The 14454-nt window shown below is 46.7% G+C and overlaps 1 protein-coding gene across 4 annotated transcripts in view; it reads right to left on the bottom strand.

The window, feature by feature from the left end:
• The window catches only part of STAMBPL1 (STAM binding protein like 1), a 248774-nt gene extending 234955 nt beyond the window's left edge, over positions 1 to 13819 (bottom strand). Inside the window, exon 1 of one of the 4 annotated variants that reach the window (XM_085605611.1) lies at positions 13708 to 13819. The gene's annotated coding sequence lies outside the window, so the exon portion shown is untranslated. The other 3 variants (XM_085605625.1, XM_085605633.1, XM_085605617.1) reach the window with 3 other exon arrangements.
• Between the last annotated feature and the right edge of the window lie 635 nt (positions 13820 to 14454).

Genomic DNA, 14454 nt, shown 5'->3' with positions numbered 1-14454 from the left:
AGGAGTCGTCCCAGGCGGAGGGGGCGGAGCAGAGGATGAGGACCTCCGTCTTGTCAGAGTTCAGTTTCAGCCGACTGGTTTTCATCCATTCTGTGATGGCCTTCATTCCTTCGTGGAGGTTGATTTTGGCGGCGGTCGGGTCCTTGGTGAGGGAGAGGATCAGCTGGGTGTCGACGGCGTACGAGACGATGTTAAGGTCGTGCGATCGGACGATGTTGGCGAGCGGTGCCATGTAGACTTTAAAAAAGGTCGGGCTGAGGGATGATCCTTGGGGTACGCCGCAGGTGATCTTGGTGGCTTCGGATCGGAAAGGGGAGGCAGACTCTCTGGGTTCTGCCAGTGAGGAAGGAGGTGATCCAGTCCAGGGTTTTGTCGCAGATCCCTGAGTCGTGGAGGCATGTGCGTAGGGTGTGGTGGCAGACGGTGTCGAAGGCAGCAGGTAGGTCCAGGAGGATGAGGGCCGCGGATTCGCCATTGTCCAGCAGGGTCCTTATGTCATCGGTGGCGGCGATGAGGGTGGTTTCGGTGCTGTGGTTGAAGCGGAAACCAGTTTGGGACAAGTCCAGGATGTTGTTCTCCTTCTAGGAAGTGGGTCAGTTGTCTGTTGACAGTCTTCTCGATGACTTTTGCCGGGAACGGGAGCAGGGAGATGGGCCGAAAGTTCTTGAGGTCCTTTGGGTCCGCCTTGGGTTTCTTGAGTAGGGCGTTGATATCAGTGTGTTTCCAGCTCTCCAGGAAGGTGGCGGTCTCGAAGGAGCTGTTGATGATCTTGCGGAGTTGGGGTGCGATGATGGAGCTCCCTTTGTTGAAGATGTGGTGGGGGCAGGAGTCGGATGGTGAGCCAGAGTGGATGGTGTTCATGATTTTGATCGTGTTGTCGTCATTGACGTGGTGCCAGGAGAGCAGGGGGCCGGTGTGGTGGGAGCGGTGAGTCTGAGGTGTCGGCCTCTGTTGGGGGGGGGGTCTGGGTGTTGAAGCTGTTGTGGATGTCTGCGATCTTGCGTTGGAAGAAGGTGGCTAGGGAGTCGCAGAGGTCTTGCGACGACGGAATGTCGTTGGAGCTGGTGTTGGCAAGTTCTTTCACGATGTTGAAGAGCTTTTTGCTGTTGTGCGCCTGGTTGTTGATGCGTTCCTTGAAGGAGGTCCTTTTGGCGGTTCGGATGAATTGGTGGTGCTTGCGGCTGGCGTTCTTGAGGGCTGCGTGGTTGTCCAGTGTCTGTTCGTGGCGCCACTTCTTCTCAAGTCTTCGGCAAGTCTGCTTGGAAGCCTGAAGGTCGGTGGTGAACCACATGGCCCTCCTGTCAGTACGTCTGCTTGAGGGTTTCCTGATCGGGCGAGAGTGTTGGAGCAGTCATCAATCTATTGCCTGAAGTTGCGGGCGGCTGTGTCGATGTCAGTGGGGTCGGTTGGTGGGTCACAGGCGAGGGTGGTGATTAGCTGATCTTCTGTGACCTTGTTCCAGCTGCGGTTCGGGATTCATTGCGGGTGGTTGTGCGTGGTGTGTTTCTTCAAGGAGAAGTGGACGCAGCGGTGGTCGGTCCAGTGGAGTTCGGTGGTGTGGCTGAAGGTGATGTGGTTGCTGGCGGAGAAGATGGGGTCGAGCGTGTGTCCAGCGGAGTGGGTGGGTGTCGTGACGAGCTGTTTGAGTCAGAGGTTGGTGAGGTTGTCGATCAGGGTGGTGGAGTTGCTGTCGTTGGCGTTCGAGGTTAAAGTTCATGTCTCTGAGGAGGATGTAGTCTGTGAAGGCAAGGGAGTGCAAGCTGATGACGTCGGTGATGGAGTCACTGAACTGTGGTCAGGGTCCGGGGGGTCTGCAGATGAGGGTTCCTCTGAGGGTGGTGTTGTGACCACTGTGGATCTGGAAGTGCAGGTGTTCGGCCGTGCTAAGGGTGTCTTCGGTGCTGGTCGAAATTCTGAGGGTATTCCTGTGGACGATGGCGATACCTCCTACTGGTTTGTTGGTGCGGTCCCTGCGGGTGATCTTGTAGCTGTCCGGGATGGCTATGGCAATGTCGGATGCCGAGGAGGGGTTCATCCAGGTCTCCATCAAGAAGGCGACGTCCGGGGAGGATGAGTCGAGAAGGTCCCAGAGTTCAACGGCGTGCTTGTGGACTGAGCGGGTGCTAAGTATTATGCATCTGAGATGGTTGTGACCTGCCCTGGAAGGAGGGGCAGGATGTGCGGGTGTTCGTTAGCTGCTGAAGCTGCAGTTTCGGCAGGTGAAGGGTCCATGGGTGAGCTTCGGGGAGGCCTGGAAGCAGGTGGATGGTCGGCCGGCGTGGAGTGCGTGCAGGAGGTTGGCGTCGTAGCGGCATTGGTGTCGTGGCGCTCTCGGGGGCTAGGAGGTCTGGCGTTGGGCACGGTCCAGGCGCAGACGGGCAGCAGACGCCATTAAGAAGGGGAGGTGGGAAGGAGGAGCAGCTCGGAGGTGGGTATGTGGGCGAATGGGCGAGGGAGGGGGGCAGGACCACAAGGGATGCAGCGGCAAGAAGGCGAGCGGGAAGAAAGAGGCGGGAAAGGCAAGAGGGTGGGAATGAGTTAGCAAAGAAAGGCAGAGAAAGGAAATGAGAACAGTTGAAAAGTGCCAGTAAAATAATTGATAGTGGACGACAGAGAAGAACAGCAGAACAGTTAAAAAGAAGGCAGAAAAATAATTAAAAGAGGACGACAGGGGAGGTGTCCAGGGAGAAGTCCTGGCGGCACGAACTCGCGGCAGCAGCGGGGCGGGAGATACGGCACAGTCAGGTGGAGCTGCGCGGTGTGGGGAGCGACCTGCCTGAGAACAGGGTCAAGGGTCGTCTTGAATAGTTGTAGATAGGTGTGAAATGCCTCCAGAAGGAAACAATAGGCTGACCTGAATGTACAGAGAATACTCCCCTGAATATGCAGGTTGGCCTTTTTGACATTACAGTGTCAAATCCTGCTCGACAGTGAGCTGGGTTCCCATATACCCCTTGTGGCAAACTTGAAAGGGGAGAGACAAGGACGCCAAGACAATTCTTGTAGATTCATTGTTTAGTTTCTGAAGGCCTCTACTTTTGTCCTACCAGATTCCTGTCCCTTGGTTTCTTGTGGTTAGAGTGACTGTCTCAAACTGTACTTTAGTGCTAGATGTGGGAGGACACCAGGTTTACAATAGTATACTCCCTACACACCACAGCCCCATTCTCAGAGCCCAAGTTTATGGAGGCTGAAGACTTTCACCATCTTGAAAATACCCAAAGTAGGAAGGGTTGGCCACTAGCTAATTTCAGGCATAAATGTTGCACCTCCAGGCTCCCACTTCAGAACACTTTCTGAATCGGAGGACAATCAGACGAAGGCTGGACCTACTTTCTGTGACCTAGGAGCCCTGTAGGACTGGACCAGCTCCCTCTTCTACCCATGGCAAAGAAGTGGAATTCAACAGTCATAAGGCTGACCAACTGTCTAAGCTGCAGGTATACAACAAGCTACGAGAGACCTATTCCTGGAAGTACCCAGCTGACCTGTGACAATTGGGCCTGGACTGAACCCTGCTGTTGACCTCTGGCTGGCAGCCTGTGAGTCTCTAAGCACCTACCCTTAGGTCCTGGGGAGCTTTAGAAATGTAGAGCTGGGGTGGGTTGGAACTTAAAAGACCAAGTACAATCTTTAGCCAGGGTGAACCAGGGCGGTGTATGTAATCAGAGTTTCATCGGGTCAGCGTCAAATTGCACCTAGCTCCAGGTCTATGATAGCCATAGGCTATCATTAGCGTATTGTGCTATGCCACTATTTCTACTTGAAACGTTAAAAATAAATATCTCCAGTTCCCTTATTTAATTTTAGTCCTTTTGGTGTCATTTTGTTTATTAAATTGTAGTCTATTTGTCTAAATTAGTTTGGGATCTTTATTGTTTTGCATTTTGAGTTTATTACTGCATAAATACTTTACACATTTCCCCAAGTTAGGCTAGTCTGCTCTGTGCTATAGCTACCAGTGGGATGAATTCTGGTGATTTAGTAACTTTAAGGGTTCACTCCTACATAGGTTGTGATTATTCCTTGAGGTGAGTTGTCACCCACCCTAATTAATCCGGTCCCTTACAGTCCATAAATGATTGCTTAGGCTCGATTAGGAGGCGTCATATCTATGTTTTTGCAAGAGTTTGTGTAATTCACTTGGTAGGTTTTAACCTTTTTCCCCAGGGCATTCTATATACTGGATCCTATCAGATTCTCTCAACTATTATTATTGATCATTTAGAAGCCTTGCAATTACACAGTCCATTTTTTCAAAGAGCTCTTTCAGAGGGATGCTTAACAAACTATAGGCCTTCTGTTGGTGGAGATCTATTTCCGTGCACAAATACGTGTGTTCCATTGTGCACTTAAAGATTCATGAGCCACCCTTGCAGCACATGCAACTGGGTCATTAGTAATTCTAGCATATAGTGCTAATGTACTGAACGCACTACAGGGATTCATCGACTGAAAATGAATGGGTGTGGCGTTGTTAGGTTTTAAGCAAAAAAGATCTGATCATGAGACATACTATGCAAAGCCAGTATGTCTGGACTTGGCGAAATGGTGCAATGGCTATTTTTTTTATTTTTGCAAGCATATGCCACAAACTTAAAAAGAAAACAAGCTGCAACTTAAACATGGCAGTGGCATGTTGCATTAAAAATATTAAATTAAATATTTCATTTTAAATTTTTTTAAAAAATAACCCTGGATGTACAGGTGTTTCCTATCTGGCAAGTTTAGTCGTGCAAGTATGACTAGAAAAAATGACACAAGCATTGGCAAAGCCATTATGTCTCACCTTTAACAGGAGTATGCCAACGTGCTGGCTTTGTCATTGCTTTTAATTTTATTTTTCGAGGGCCCAGCAGCTGCAAAGTGTGTCGAGTTGCTCACTTTGCTTCCTGCACTCTGGTGATTTGTGAGGCATGCTGTATTTGAGTATGGACTTGAAGCTCCGCCCACTCTCCCGCCCATATTTTTCATTGGCTTTTGTGATTGTCTTTTGTAAATGCTGGCTTATAGGCTTGTTAGTCCCTCCGGAGTACTGCCTTGTCTTCCTTTGTAACCTCCCATGAGGACTAGCCCTTTTACTTCTGTTGTTACACGGTGTGATTTATTTAGTCTGTAAGACTATTTTCTTTAATGAGTTTCTCCAACTGCAGGCACAACATGCTTTCCTGCAACATTCAGTGTACCATGCCTGCTTTCACTCTCCAAGCAGCCCGGGACAATGGCGGCCACTTCTTTGAAATGAAAAAGGTCTCACATTTACAAGAGTTTGAGCTATTGGCATTGTAAATAACAATGCCTTTAATGTATGTGTTAATTATTAAAACAGATAAATAAGAACCATTGTCATTTACAATGCCAATAGCTTGAATTCTCACAAATGCTGGTTTCTTTTTACGGTTTTGAAACGGGCATCTGCGATGTTGACATGGGAAAATATATATATATATTATTTAAATGCCCCAATGGTAGCCAGCGCCTCATGACACGTGTGCACATGAAATGTAATACATGCACTTGCATGCCTGCAAGCACCAGCTATCATGAATGATAAAACAAACGTTAAAAAATGGATTGTACATATAAATAAATTGCTCTTCATCTTCCCGGGAAACATTCCCCACATGCCATTTCAGAACAGAAACAAATCTCCACCTGTAAATGTGCACCTATGTATGGTATATACTACTTTTGCTATTAATAGAAATTATCAATAGTTCACCGGGAATGCAGCGCCAAGAGTAGGGTTCCTGACATAGACATACTACTGGGAATATGATGTAACATTTCCAATAGGTGCCACCTCAACTATGTTGAGGGAAGCATTTCCTACAAACCCACCAAATATGGAGGAGATTTGTTCCTGTCACCCATCCTGGAAGGGTAGTTACTCCAGCCCTTTTCTTGAAAAAATATCCAACCAGTTCCAGGGTCGGAGGGGCTGGATCACAGTTTGGCAAAGCACACAAATGTGCGTTTGTAGGCGCTTCCAAACTTCAGGGGCAAATCATATCTTTTAATGACCAGATAGTATCCCTTAAGTACAATTTACAGCTGAGGTATTTCTCCACACTCACAGTGGAGAAATTCACCATAGTAAATCAATGTATGCCAACCAGGAATCACTCTGTGGATTCGTGGCTGTCCTAACTCAAGGTACATTCAGCCATAAACACAAGTTTACAGCAAAAATAAAACAATGATCCAAGGCACCGGAAATATTCTGGAAATACATGTGTCTTAGCAAAAACAGTTCCATGCTGTTAATTAGTTCTGGGATTCAAAACAGCTAGTTTCACCTGCTGAATCAGGAAGTGCGCATGGCAAATTAAGATACATCTTCCTAAAGGCGCATCCCCAACATACAAGCTTCCTTAGAAAAAGTTCAATGATAACAATAAAGCAGATTTTGACAAACTGAGAATGGAGTTTAGTCTGACACAATCAGCTAACATAAAACAAAGTCCAAAGTCACACAGGAAAGGGAAGAAACAGACTACAATCAGATACTATTGTATAGAGAGCAAAGATGCCATGAAGCCCAAGTGAGTCACCCATGAAACAGTGAGCATCATGAACAAACTAGGGCCTTAACAGCAGAATAACGACCTCATTCTCATCATTTATGTAAACTTGTACACATACTAGCTAAATAGCAAGAAAAAACAAAATCGGCACACGTCAAAGTTTCAAAAGTAATCCCACTGCCCTTTATGCTTTATAACTTTCTCATATATCGTCACCAGTCTAGAGTGCCTCAATTCTAATGAAAACCTCAAGATTTAGAGCAGCCTGCTCAAGGTCATACAACATGCAGCAGAGCAGCTATTAGATACATGTGGCGTGCTCCAAACATCAGGTCTTGGCTTCCCGTTGAAGCTCGCTCTACCGTCGAAACAACATGCTCCATCCACAAGCCATCGACCAATCTATCTGACAAAATACACACAGTTTCAGGTGGCATGCAGGATTTGAGCAGCAAAAGCAACATTTTCCAACAACAAACCCGAACCCTATCTCCAGATGTGCACTTGATGTATAGCAGTCACCTAATCCAGATCTTAGATTAGCCTTTGAGTTACAAAAGAGTTTCAATATTTCTCTTCCAGAAATACTTCACCACTGAATCATCATCTACACAAAAGTCATATATATTTAATTTATTATAAGTCTTGGGGGGACCACCCATATTGGTGTTTGCCTTATCCCACATGACTAAAGCCTCACTCAAATTGCGATCACTATTGAGCATGCTGCATCAATGGACAGCGAAAGGAGTGCAGTTCCACCTACATCTGCTGCGAGTGTAAAGTGCACCCGTGGACTGTTCGTCCAAGCACTATCTCGCTCACATTCTATTATGGCCACGAAAGAAGCCACTCCCTACTCCTCAAAGGGTTTTTTTCACAAAGAACAAAGGGAAGAACCACGTATCATTTTATATGATTCGCATACATTTTTTGATTCCTGGAGGATACAACAGATCCTCCCAGTGTACACTATGCAAATCATGGATTTACGTGCCTACTCCTCCTCTACGCCCACTCCTTACAATGAATTACCTGCATGCTTTTTCAGGGATTCTTGCTGGATTCAACACTCTAGCCCAGTCGGGCTGCTCTCATACATTGCCCAAGGCAAAAGTTATGTTTTGAAAATAAAGAGAATTTGAAAGCAGCCCTCCGGCGGGTCCTGTATAGTCAGTCAAATACATCTTAAATCAAATCTATAAAATCTTCACTCAGTCTTTGAAAAAAAACATAAAAGTGGGCGCAATAACAACAATAATTAGGCTAAAATTCAATCATGAATGTATACAGAAATACATACGGTTAAGTGGTCATACACAATTCATTTCTAGAATGCATAACAGTCATAAAATTCATAAAACCCTATAAAAATATGCAGGGCAGTTTATAGACTCATCCCCAAGTATTGAAAATGGGGCCACAACCAAGCATATAATCTTACTAATCACAGCTGGTTCTCAATCTCATAGCAGCTTCCAAAAAGTTAATTTACAATAAAAATTATTTCTACCTGGAGCAGTTGTAGGTACATGAGGGTAGGTCGTACTTGAGAAAAATGTGCCTGCTTAGTCAGTCAAACACATTAAATGAAACTACACAGACACACAATACTGAAAAGGATCATTTAAGGAAAATGTTCCCTACCACACACATTTTACACAATCTGTGAAGTTGAAAAATCATTTTTTCATGGGCACCAGTAAGCCTTCTCTACACCGTAATGTCAAGATCAACTGCTCTAATGTGTTACCCTAATCCCAAGTCGAATTACCTTGGATACACCCTCCCATTCTTATTGGCTTAGTTGTGCTCCATGCTGTGCTTTCAGCGATTTAAAGCGGTACAGACCTAAATTACCAAAGTATACTACTGCTCTTCTAAAAATGTCAAAAGTCACTCCTCTTTAAAAGCTCTACAACTGAATGCAAAGGCATTCTTAAAAGCTCACACTTGCACAAGCACACTTGCATCACAATTCGCATAGCTAAACAACATGGTACACTGGTTAGAAAAACAAAAGGAAAATTGGCAACCCACAGAAATATACAAATTTGAAACATATGAGCAGCCAGTCTCATGAAGGCTTGGTAATCGACTTGGGGTACGATTGAGAGACCAATAAGAGCACATAATATCAAATTAACTACACAAAATAATGGTTTCTCAAATATAAAATGCTCATCCTGAATGAAAGAAGCAGAACTGGTGGAATTTTACATTCACAAGGTGAACTTTAAACTCCAGCAGCGCCCTGACAGTGGTGCCATGGGCCCTAAGGCAAGAATGGAGAATGAACCCCCCCCCCCATACCACCTTTTCAAGTGAAATACAGTTAAACAATTGGGTGCAGAAGGCACAGGATGCACCTGGGCCCGGGTGACACAGCACCTGCTGCACCATCAATAGCTATGACCATACAGTTACCACAATATGACAAAACTGCTATATCCAGAAGTCAATTGTTAGGGCAAAATTCTGGGTATCCCTTGGTGAGGCAGCCTGCAAATGTAGGCAAACACCTATGCAAACTCCCATTATACCCCTGGTAAGTTATTACCCACCATGATATGCACACAAATGTGTCCCAGTCTTCAAAGGCAGGCGTAAGTATGTCTTCAAAGTGTTACACTTCCAGTTTACTGGGGATGTAAGAGAAGGGGGTTCTCTGCTTTGATATATATATTTGTATCACATGTACACATGTTGAACCTTGCATCTGGCAGAAATTCTACATGTGCAAATTTAAATCATTAAAGTAGCCCAGAAAAAGAAGGCTGGTACAGATTTTTCTTGCTCCAAATGTGGGAGTAACATGGCAGGACATTTCTGACTTTCCTCCTTTAAAATCAGGTTATGTGGAGAGGTGTGGCTCACTGGTTAGAGGCGGCAGATCCGTAAGCAGAGAATCGGCCAGGGACCAGGGTTCAATTCCCGACGCGGCAGGGTCGTGGACCAGGGTCAAAACGGACTCGATAATTCTCGCCTCGGTACCTACTCTAACCAGGAACACACTCGGCAACTCTGGGCATTAGCTTGCCTCATCTCCACAACGGCCCCCCACATTCGCCGGGGATGCCTGGTTTCACCTTGGAGATACCCTGGAGGGACCATCTCACAGGGATAGCCAGGACAGGTTCCCCAGCGGTCTACAGCGCCAGGACGCCTCAGGGCAGCAGTGCGCTTTACAAGACACATACATTTTTTAGTAGTACCTCGAACAACCTCCAAGAAAGGCTTAAATTGTTCAAAAATATCAGACGTGACAGACAATGTTTGTCTATACAAATTCCTAAGTAGCATTATTCCTGGACAATTTCTCAGTCTACTCCTTCATAAATGGGAGCCAAAAGAGAGGCTCCAGTGGCAACAGTAGGGAGAAAGTGACACACGTCTCAGTCGCCTTGGCCAATATTTTTTGCGGTGATATTATAGTGACTACTTCCTGAAGTATTGGTCCAGCTGATAGAGCTATCACGTAACTGACTGACATAATTGGTGTCTACTTTATCAGTCGTACAACTTGAGTGGAACTTGGATTCTTGTGACATAACACCATCAGTTACCTTCCTCTATAACAATCTGATGTCTTTCATTTCACATTTTGTCACATTTGTTTCGGACTGCTCCCGCTGATTTTCTAAAGGGCAAACTTTCTTATTAAATCGTTTTTCTTTTTATAAACTTCCCTACTGAATTCTGCACTGCCCCCCTTCAATTGCCTATTGAGGAATCCTGAAGCTCCCAGCCTATCTTGAACTTCAGAGCAGTCTCTTGGTGGTACCATTTAGGATGTTTGCGCAGGGGTAAGTTCTAGATCCAGTTGTTAATTGGACCAAGCATAACTATTTTACCTCACATAGGTCGTCTACCTTGTTTTGACCGTACGTGCGTTATTTTGTACTTTGCTTGCAACTGTGTGTGCAGTGAGGAATTTTATATTTTATGTATAAGTTTTCCCTGAATCGAAAAAAAAATTGTTATTCAATTAACTTGAGCTTTTTATTTATTTTCCTTTCAAAGTTCCCTGCATGGCATCATATGTTAGGCTTATTTTCAATACATGTGTAACACAGTATGTTGCAAATAATGTAAATTAAACATACCGCAGTGAGCCAATGATGTTTACATATAATGCTTGGCCCAGGGCCCTGGCGGGTCAAAGGGTAGTGCCGGTTTCTAACGGGTTCCACACACAAGCCTGTGTGTCCTAGATCAGGGAAGGACGGCATGTGATGACATGGTTGAGTTATTAGCGCCCACGCGGACTCAGTCAGTGGGTCCCTGGGTGATAGACGTTTGAGATGAAAGTCAATTGAAGAGAATGGATAGCAATGGGATTTACACGGGACACCGCTGACCTTGGGGTGACCTTACACCGGTGCCGAACATTTCGGGGACGCAGGCGATCTGCTTAGTTGACACCGTTTACGGCGCAACTGATGTTCTTTTCTGATCTATGCTATTTGTAATCATTATTTGCAGTTTTATGTGGGCGAACGTGGCCCCAGGACACGGGAGCGTATTACACGAGAACCGGATGTTACACTTTTTTTTGTGTTTATGAAAGGGACGGGGAGGCAAAGTGAGGTGCCCGCAATCACAGGATTCGAACTAAACTTTCCAGTTGTGAAGTCGGAAGCTGTAGCAGATAGGCCACATTTTCCCTCCTTCAAAAATAAAAGAAAAACTAAAGAATATGAACGAAAAGGCCTCCGGCGCCTTCGTGGCTTCTGTCTTTGTTGAGTGAACAATGATTTACTGTTTCAGAAGACGTATTTCAAACGCTGCCTCTGAAATGGCATGTGACATTTGGAGAGAAAGGACTTTTCTTTAGAAGTGCCTTCTCGGCGTTTAAGGAGAACACATGTAAGCATGTAGATGAAAGTGGCCGCAGACTTTTTAGTCAACATTTAGTTGCATAAGGCTTGGCTTTTTATATACCGTAAGCAAGGGCTCGAAATTCCCAGCATGTGGTGGGCTGAATAGCTTGGTCTGCCTTAAGTTGTCAGGTGTGACGCCTAAAGAGTTAGCCCTGCGTCCAGCTACAAGGCCTTGTGCCGGCTCCCGGGACATCCCACCCTTCAGGGAAGACACTTGGAAACCATCCGATTCCAGGACATGTGACTATATAAAATCAAAGGACGCGGCCTTTAATCAAATATATTACAGTTAATTAAACTTTTAATATTTGAAAAGTCTCTCTGTTTTTGCATCCAAAATGTAGCAAAAGTCTTCCAGAGAAAGCAGAGCAATTAATTGAAGAATCGCTCCTACCGCTGTAAAACACACAGTGCTTCAGTCAGGCACCCCCCTCACATGCAACTTCCTGTGAGGATTAAGCTATGCATGTGGTACAGTATAGAAGGAGGGGCATTTCAAAAGATTTAACAAAATCTGCCCTGTGAGGTGTTGTAGTTCAACTACAGTAGTTACCATGGCAACATCCTTCGCTATCCCTACTCACCACTTCTATAAATGTGACAGCAAGGCCTTGCAAGAAAGTTGCCGTGCTAGCTCTGCAAAGACGAGCCTCAAGGCCATATTGAAGCTTCTAAAGTAGGTCGGCCACTTGCCTCTAAGGTCTTTCTGTGACATTCACGTCAGATGTTTGAACCAAGTGAGGGTTGATTGGGCCTGCCATCCTTCCGAGGTTAATACATTGAAGACCATGACGTTAACCAACAATATCACACATACTATGTAAGTATTTTGTGGCATGTACATACTCAATAAACTGATACAGCGTGGAACTTTATTCTCAAATATAATATTTCTCTGAACACACGACAGTAACATAAGAAGCAGGGCGGTGGAAACGGAAGTACCACGCGCCAGCTGGTGCTCAGTGGCCCTTATCTCCTGCCCCGGGGGAGTAGATTCCGCCTGACCTCTGGGAGGCACGTCTGGCTCACGCCAGAAAGAAAGCACTGTGACAGAGCAGAGCAGGGAGGGAGGGAGGAAGAAAGACGCCAGCCCACAACGCCTCCCGTGCTCTGTTTACCTCTCTCGCTGGCCCTGGGCAGCAGGCCACTTACAACACTGCCTGGAGCTGCACGCGCGCAAACATCCAGAACGTGCAGAGCACGGAAGTCTAGGAGATGAGGCACAATAAGTGCAAAGTAAGGCACATCCATTTCCCACATCGACGTGCACTTGACCGTACAGAAATTAAACAGGAGACGGAGAATTGTAAGGCAGGCATCAGCGACTCTCCTTCGTAGATGTTGTGTGGCAGCATGCCCAGGGTACGCAATTAGCGTTTCTCGGCGCATAAAAGCAGCTCGCAGGGTCTCTTTTTTGCCAACAATAATATTTAAAAACATAAAGTATAACGACGTGCTTCCAGAGTGACTCCTGCGAGGACGGTGCATGCCTCGTTCTTGCAGCAGTATTGAGCACGTCATGTGCGTGCCAGGATCGGCAGGTGTCCCTTCCAGGCAGCAGCCTTCACCTGATCCGCCCTCACTCACCTGGCACTGCCACGCTGCCCCACTCCCTTCCCAATCACCCCCCAACAATGGGACGTCAGGGCGGACTCGGGGACACTCACCAGTCATGCTGCTGTCTCCTGGTACACTGCCTGTGCCCCAGCGACCCTCTTCCGGGGATTCCCGGCAGAGAGCCTCCCCTGATCGCAGCTTTGCTGGAAAAAGCTGCAGTGGCCGCCGCGGTCCTGTTGTGCGATGGGAAACAATGTGCGCGCACAAAGCAGGGGCCTCTGGGCGCAGCGCGCTTCTCTCTGTTGTATTCCTGCTGGACGGTCCACCCTCAAATAATAAATCAGCTGTTGTTCGGCCAGGCTCGGGCCGCTTGATGCCGATTCGCTACTAGCGTGGGCAGAAGATGCTCCAAGCTCACGAGGTGAGCGTGCGTGGGGAGCCCTGGGCGCAGGGGCTCTCTGCTGGCAGCCCCGCGCGCCGCAGACAGGAAAGAGCAGGTTATCCGGTAAGAGCCGTTTAAAGCGACAGCAGCACTCCTTCAGCCAGGCGGGTGTGTGTAAATAAGGCCCCACCCCGAGCCAGCTCTGGCCGGGAGCAAAGCCTCTCGGCGCCAGGGAAAACGTCCGCAGCTGCTCCCTGGGAGGCCGGTGGCAGCCAGGCCATGTGCTCTCCGTGAGCAGCCTGCCTGCCTCCAAGATCCGCTCTCCTCTCCCCCGCCCCGACTTGTCCTTACTCACCTTTGCGTCTCCAGCGGTGACCGAGCGCGAGCGTTTTCAGTTGCCAACCAACTGGGCCACGTGCCCAGTTTCACAATTATGACTTTGAGGAGGTATACGGGTCATGTGAGCTGCAGATAGAGTCTGCCCGGGAGGGGAGTTTGTGTACAAACAGTGATGAGCAGCCCCAGGGCTGCCCACCTGCCGGCTCCCACGCCTGCCGTGTTCCACCCACTCACTGTGAAAGAAGTGGGCTTCTGCCCACTGCCCCTCTCTACGACCCCCGAACTCCGTGCAAGCCTCTGTCGGTTGCCTCATAATTTTCTCGTGAACATATGGTTGCAATATGTGAAAGGTTAAGAATGTATTCAAAAGCTGAAAGAAAGTTGCTATACCGAAGCGCAATTTTCTTGCAATTCTAAACTTCTTGACTTCCTCCCGCAACCCATTTGAGAAGCAGCATCCCCTATTAACCGCAGCAGTACCTTATATTTTTTAATTTAAAACACCGATGACGTGTACATTTTCTTGCAGACATTATTTTGTGCCATGCTCAACAAGCATGACCCCGTTGCTCATGTCTAGATATATTCAATAAAACAAGTTTGAATCTTTTGCGGTTATTTCAAATCTTGATTCTGCCCATGTTGATACAATGTGAATCAATACGTTGGGTAGCTTTGAGCATCTATAAATAAAGGCCGCAAATACTTCAGTTTGTTTTCTGTGCTATGAAATTGTAACAATTACAATGCTTTTTTATATTTT

The sequence above is a fragment of the Triturus cristatus genome, chromosome 1_2, assembly GCF_964204655.1.
Source record: "Triturus cristatus chromosome 1_2, aTriCri1.1, whole genome shotgun sequence".
In the NCBI taxonomy this organism is placed as follows: Eukaryota; Metazoa; Chordata; class Amphibia; order Caudata; family Salamandridae; genus Triturus; species Triturus cristatus.
The sequence above is the reverse complement of the archived record's forward strand: the minus strand, read 5'-3'. Positions and strand labels throughout refer to the sequence as shown.